Source organism: Cupressus sempervirens, chromosome 10 (assembly GCF_028749045.1).
Source record: "Cupressus sempervirens isolate cs-2001-9-10 chromosome 10, ASM2874904v1, whole genome shotgun sequence".
Classification (NCBI taxonomy): Eukaryota; Viridiplantae; Streptophyta; class Pinopsida; order Cupressales; family Cupressaceae; genus Cupressus; species Cupressus sempervirens.
In genome coordinates, this window is record NC_143127.1 from 309,150,642 (window position 1) to 309,158,258 (window position 7,617).

Sequence of the window (7,617 nt, forward strand, 5' to 3'; positions counted from 1 at the left end):
TAACTCTTTTGTGGAAAATGTGAGTCACAATGTGTACATTCAAACAAAGAATTATCCTCTCAATGCAGCCCTTGAGGATTATGAGGAAAATAGAGAGACATGGTTTCCTGTTGCCAATACCGTGCTTATGGATGAGGTCCGTGTTAAATTGCTGGATGAAGATCTAAAATGTAGTGATATTCTGCCACCTCTAGGTATACTCCAAATAGAAAAGGTTGTATCACTGTACACTTTTAGAATGGAGAAATGGACGTCCAATTTCGTTAAATGGCCCAAAATCAACTACAAAACCGGCTAAATTCCATAATGGAGGAAGTTGTGAGAAAGCTTAAAGAGGAGGTGGGGAGTGGTAATGTTGGAAATGATGTGGAGGTAAAGACTCAAGGGCTGGTTGATAGAATTGAGAATTTGGAAGGAAACACCTCTACTTTTATTAAAAATTACTAGAAGATATTGGAGGCCTCAGTGGAAATTATGAATAAACTTGCTAGTAACGTGGGTATGCATGTGGACAACATCATGATGCTAGACCTAAATAAGACTAAAGGAACAAAAGAAACTACACGCAAGAAAAAATACTAGATATTTTAGTATTTATTTAAGTTTATTTATTTATTTGAATAGTGAGCTATTTTTTTAATTCATTATTTTATATTTTTCTAAAGAAACAAAGATGATATTATTTTTAATGAGAATATAGATTAAAAATATTTCATCTCTATAAAAAGAGAAGTAAAAATGTCTCTCAAAAGGACAATAACACAATAACAATGTTACAAAATTATAAGACAACAATTTAAGACACCGAAATTAACGAATTTAAGACACTGAAATTAACGATGATATTTGAGAAATTCAGAAATTTTATTGTGGCAAGTAATTAAAACCACCCTTACGGAGTATGTAGTTTGTATATTGCCAACGGAGTCCGCAACCATTTCCCTAGAGTGCATCTGAGATTTACCCATTTTCTATTCTGCCAGTCTACTTATGTAGACCAATACACGCTGTGAATGTTAGAGCCACGTTTTGTGCCGGTGCCATCTCCAATTTGAGTCCTACGCTTTGGGGTTTGGTGCCACTCCAATAATACTGTTTTCCCAGTTGTCCATCGATGTTCATTTGAATGGGAGGTTTGAAGCTGACAAGGCTATTCTTTATTATCTTGCTCTATAAATTGTCGAGAAACAGCAGCTTTTCTCCGAAAGAAACGCTTCCCTTTACTTACACGAAGGCTGTAAGATGGAAAGCGTTTCTGGATTGATCGTCTCTTTGGCATTGTTATGTTCTATTCCAGTTATTTGGATTGCAGGATGCAAGACGCTGCCTAATGGGATCAATACTGATTTCGCAACGTCTTTGATGTATATGACTATAGCCTTATTTCCGACTCCTGTGCTTCTCCTCCTTTCATCTTTAATCCTCTTCCGCATATACAAATCCAAATTACCACGCAAAACTTCACTGCGTCTGCCTCTTCCTCCGGGGCCGCAACCCTGGCCAATAGTTGGCGATCTACCGGAGTTAGTTTACAGTGCACCTGGTTATAAGTGGCTCCACTCTCTCCTCCAAAGATATGCGACCCCCATCCTTTGTGTCCGTCTGGGAAGCGTCCACGTCATTGCAGTCAACAGCCCGGAGATAGCAAGAGAGTTCCTCAAGAAGCATGACGCTACATTTGGTTCTCGCCCCACAACAATGGCGACCAGTTACTCCAGCAGAGGATTTCTATCCGTCGCTATTGTCCCGTGGGGAGATCAGTGGAAGAAAATGCGGCGATTGGTTGCGTCGGAAGTGCTGACAGCCGCAAGCCTTAAGTGGCTACAAGGCAAGCGGATGGAGGAGGCCGACAATCTGGTATATTGGATATTCAACCAATGCAGTTCAGATCATATAGATATGCTCAACGTAAGATATGCTCTGAGGCACTACAGCGCAAATGTGATCAGAAAACTCATCTTCAACAGGCGCTATTTCAGAAATGAAGGTAGTCATGAGGGCGGTCCCACGAGAGCAGAGGAAGAGCACGTAGATGCCTTGTTCAAGGTGCTGTCCCTTTTGTATAACATGTGCGTCTCTGATTACATGCCGTCATTGAGATGGCTGGACATCGGCGGCGACGAGAGATCCATGAAAGAGGCCATTTACACTGTGGACAAATACCACGTGCCTCTTATTGAAGAGAGGTTCCGTCTGAGGCGGGGACGTTCTTCCTCCGCGGAAGAAGAACCAGCACAGGACCTGCTGGACGTCTTGATCTCTGCCAAAGACAACAACTCTGATATTTGCTCTCCCTTGCTGAGCTTGGAGGAGATAAAGTCTCAAGTAGCGGTAGGTATCATGACTGCACTACATTTTAACTATAATTATTCACTACAATACAATGAGATCTTTGTTCGACGCTAATGATCCAATTATGTGCAGGATCTGACGTACGCTACAGTGGATAACCCTTCGAATGCCGTAGAATGGGCCTTGGCAGAGATGATGCTGCAGCCGGAGTTGATGCAGAAAGCGGTGGAGGAGATCGATAGAGTTGTGGGGAAAGGTCGATTGGTGGAGGAGTCGGACCTCGGACAGCTGAGATATGTGAGGGCGTGTGCGAAGGAGGCGCTGAGGTTGCATCCGGTGGCGCCCTTCAACCTTGCTCACATGTCAATGGAGGACTGTGAAGTGGCCGGGTATCACATTCCAAAGGGCAGCCACGTTATAATCAGCCGCCTGGGGCTGGGACGAAACTCCTCCGTCTGGGAGGACCCGACGCGCTTCTGCCCGGAGCGCTTCCTCAAAGATGACCAGAGCATGGGCGTAGTTGAGCTGGGCGACCCTGAACTCCGCCTCATTTCTTTCAGCACCGGAAGGCGCGGGTGCATGGGAGCTGCTCTGGGCACTTCAATGACGATAATGCTCCTGGCCCGCCTGCTGCACTGCTTCCACTGGTCCCCTGCCTCAGCTGCACCCGTCCGCCTTCAAGAGGGTCTCACCGATCTCTTCATGGCCCACCCTCTCCACGCAACCGCAACCCCTCGCCTTCCCCTCACCGTCTACCCATAACATGATTTCTACAACACTGCATTGTTTCCATTTCACTCATTTCTTAGCCTGTATGTTGTTGTTTATGTCTCTCTGCACCGCGACATGCCAATGTCCATCCATACGCGGTCGATTGGTGCAGTATTCCGTTCCGTCCGTCTATTTCCATCTAGTGCAGGACTTGACCGTATCCATCACGCGCAATTGCAATAAGAATGAAGGGATTCATAGATTGAATGAATTACAATATAGTCTCTATCTTTAAAGGGTCTTAAACTAGGAATGAATATAATATGTTCATAAAAGTCAGTATCTTATTTTTCAAAATAATCATTGCATCTCAAGGTATTTATACAATTGAAATGAGAAAGTAGTAGTAGAAAATTTTTATTGATTCACATTCAATTGAAAATCTATGTACACCATCATTTCATAGAGTTATAAAATTTAAAAATCAAATAACCTCTAACACAATAATAACTTTTCAATACTTAATAATTTTTTTTATGAAAGTTATTTATTTATTCTTAAATTAACATATAAAAATACATTTAGAAATAAGAGCGAAAAGTGCAAGGGTGAGCCCAATCTTTCTATACTTCAAAAATTTATCCCAAAAAATTGAGGTTGACAATTGCTTGAAAATATATACTTTTATCTCCTCTTACATTATAATGGATCTCAAACAACTTTTGTCTGTCAAATGAGTTTTCTAATTATTTTTATTTTTCTATCCTAAGAAGTCAAACTTTTGAAGATCATAAATTCTGGAATGTCCAAACGTTATAGGTTTCACATGTTAATTATGGTCATGAAATTGATCATGTATGTGTTGAGTAGACTTCTAATTTTTTAATTTGATTTTTATTGATTTGATTCATATAAAGTAAATATAGGTAGATTTGTTTCTATTCCCTAGATTGACTTTTGAAGTTTATTTTTCGTAATGATTTAACATTACTTGCGGGAACACTATGTAACTTAGAACCTCATATATTGAGAGAATACACTTACCACGGGCCTTAAACAAATAATCACATTTCAAACGTAGCTCATCTTGCACTACCATGATCAAAGTACATTGTGCTTGGAGGCTTGGTAAACTTATTGTACATATGACTTGGGGTGAGTTAGCCAATAGCCTTGTACCAAATGACAACTTATTAACTCTTTTTCCATATTGTTCAACTAAGCCACATCAACACAAGGCATTGCACCTTTAACTCTTACAGAAAGATTGACTCATTATATAAATGTATAAAAATAATTGAGATTATCTCTCAATGGAGACTTCCTCTTAGCAGTGCCAACATTATCACTACTTTTATAATAATAATAAAAGGCCTCGGTCTAAGTTTAACCAAGCATGGATATTTAATAGCCACATTTACATCCCTCTATATATATATATATATATATATATAAATTTGGTCTGAATGTGGTTTTAGCAACTAATAGTATCCCCTTATAAGTCAATTGTGCCTCTACAAACAAACCAAATTGAATGATAATTAGAATAAGATATTTCTCTTAATAAATTAAAGTAACATCATTCCAATCTCATGGATGTAAGAAACATTCCAATGTTCATTTATATAGCCTACACGAAACTCCATTTCAATTAATCCATCCTGGTTCAACATTTTAGATAGATTAAAAAACTTGTAGATAATCAAACTATTCATGAAGACAAAATAAATAAATGAACACTAACTATATACACTATTCTACGAGAAGTGACATGAATTAATATAAACTACATGAAATACATCATCTATATTGAAATATGTAATCATCTAATACTTTACTCTGAATTTTCTAAAAATACTCACAACCAAACAATGATATTTCCCCATCACAAAATTATAATGTAGGAAAAGAGTAAACAAAATCAAACACCAACACATCTACCTCTAAGGCTTATTCATCCACATGATCTAAAAAATTGCCTCAATCATTTCATTTCTTACATTCCCAATTTTTGTATTCTAGGAATGTCACTGATACCATGAGGACTTAATGACTTGTACATAAAGTAAGGGTACCAAGTCCAATGGATAGTATATAAATTATAGTTTAAGGATTTATTATATCTTTTCACAATCATTCTCTTTGTATTTTAGATAGATGAAGAAGCCTTACATAAACATTTAACATGATTCTTTTTTCACACTCGTAAAAAAGAAACTTACAATACTTTCTCTTAAAAAATTGATCTATATAAGATAATCCCTAGTAATATCTTTATGTCTCCATTGATAGAAATTACATAATTCAAGAAAAAAATTAAAGACACGCTTATTTAAGGACAATTCCCTAAGGAAATAATGAGCTATGAAAAGTCTATGAAATTTTCAAATCATAAATAAAAGGTAAAATTTGAACATTAATGATCTTGTCCATATTTTGATTTACTAAAAAATTTCAATCTCCTAATTTGATGATTTTAGCTTCTCATTGAGAAATCAAATTATATAAGTTAGAAAGGTTTAAGATCACATAGTTGTTAAAGATAAATTTTAACATTATATGAGTGGATTGATTATCAAATGGAATATAAGATGCATCATGATATAAATTTAGGCCCACTCTATAACTAACTGACATTAAACTAGGGAAATAGAAAATATATATATAATATATCTTTAGTGGTACCATAATACACAAAACAATCAAAGAAATAATGAAGAATATAAAATTTAATAGCCTATTTAAAATAAAATCTTTTGTACTTTAAATATTTTACCCAGTGGTTATGATCTCTCACATGGTTGATATTTCCAAAATAAATTTTCTCACTCATGTCTCAAAAATACATACTTCTATAGATCTCAAATCTCATTGAACTCATAGCTTAATATTCCAACACAAATCATAAAAGAACTATTTAAGATTTTATCATCCCACAACTAAATAAATCATATTTTCCTTCTCTTTGTACCCACAACTCTACTGTGCTAATAAGTAAAATCCTTTGAAGGTGGTTATTATATCTATTGTAGAGTTTAGAATATGTAGCTTATATTTTAGCTAATAAGCCTATTACCTAAGAGGATGATACCTTAAAAAATGCCACACCCATGATGGAAAGTGGTTAAAGCTAGGAAACAATTTTAGCTGTCAGCATTGGTAATCAAAAATTTATGTGCACTCACTATGTGTGATAAAGTGGTGCATTCCAAATCTTTACAACTTCCTCAAAGAAGGTTCTAGGCCCAATACTTCAAAATCTTGGCTCAAATTCCAACTTAGTTGTGATGAATTTCCACTCAAATAAGCTTGAAGGAAGCATTCATAAGATAGGTTTTTGCAATTGGCAAGGTTCAAATTCTTTTTTAACTATGAATAAGTTAGATGGTAGTCTTCCTCCTTCTATAGGTAGTTACATAGGTTTGTCTAATATTTGCATAAGAAGAAACAAGCTTAATTAAAGTATTCCTCCAAAAATTGGCAATATTAGCACCTTAACATACTTTAAAGCTGACAAGAGCTTTATTTATGAAACTCTTGTTCTCAAAATTTACTCGGTGCACTAATCTACCTCTTCTTAATATATCCTCAAATGGGCTCACAAGAAGTATCCCTTCCAATTTTGGAGAACTCTTAAACCTATAAGAGTTCATTATCTCTAGTAATAGCCTAAGTGGCGACATATGAAGAGTGGAACTAGATTAAATAGAAGCATACCCAAGGTTCTTTGCAACATACCATCTCTAAGAAAGAATATTTCTCAATGTGATAGGTATTCTCCAGCCTCTTTTTCATCAAGCCTCTAGTTTATTTTATCATAAACCATACATATCCTTGGTAGTACCCATACCCTTTGAACTTTTTTTAAAGAATAGTAGGAATGCCAATGATATCACAAGGATTTGATGACTTGTACATAAAATAAAGGCACCAAGTGCAACGGATAATGTATACACTACAATTTAATAATTTATTTATTTTTTTATGTACATTGATGAGGAAGTCTTACATAAACCATTGACATGATTCTTTTTTTATACTCATAAAAAATAAACCTCCAATATTTTTTGTTGAAAATTTTGACCTCTATAAGATAATCTCTAGTAATATTTTCATCTCTCCATTCATAGAAATTAATTAATTGAAGAAAAAATTAAAGACTTGCTTGTTTAAGGACAATTTCATAAGTAAATAATGAGCTATGAAAAGTTTATGAGATTTTCAAATTTTAAATAAAATGTAAAATTTAAACATTAATGATCTTGGCCATCTCTCCATTTACTAAAAATATTCAATATCCTCTTTTCATCATTTTAGCTTCTCATTGAGAAATCAAATATAAGTTGAAAGGATTTAGATCACATAGTTGTCAAAGCCAAACTTGTAAAATTATAGGAATGGATTTGATGATCAAATAGACTATAAGATTCATCACAATATAAATTTTGGCCCATTCTATAACCAATTAGCATGAAACTAGGAAAATAGAAAATAATATATAATATATCTTTAGTACTACCATAATACACAAAACAATCAAGACATAATGAAAAATAGAAAATTTAATAGTTTACTAAAAATATAATCATTTTCAGTTTCCATATTTTACCCTAA

At 35.1% G+C, this 7,617-nt stretch overlaps 1 pseudogene; it reads left to right on the forward strand.

Moving 5' to 3' along the window:
- Positions 1 to 306: 306 nt before the first annotated feature.
- On the forward strand, positions 307 to 3,054 carry LOC149533868 (tryptophan N-monooxygenase CYP79A68 pseudogene; annotated as a pseudogene).
- The last annotated feature ends 4,563 nt before the right edge of the window (positions 3,055 to 7,617 follow it).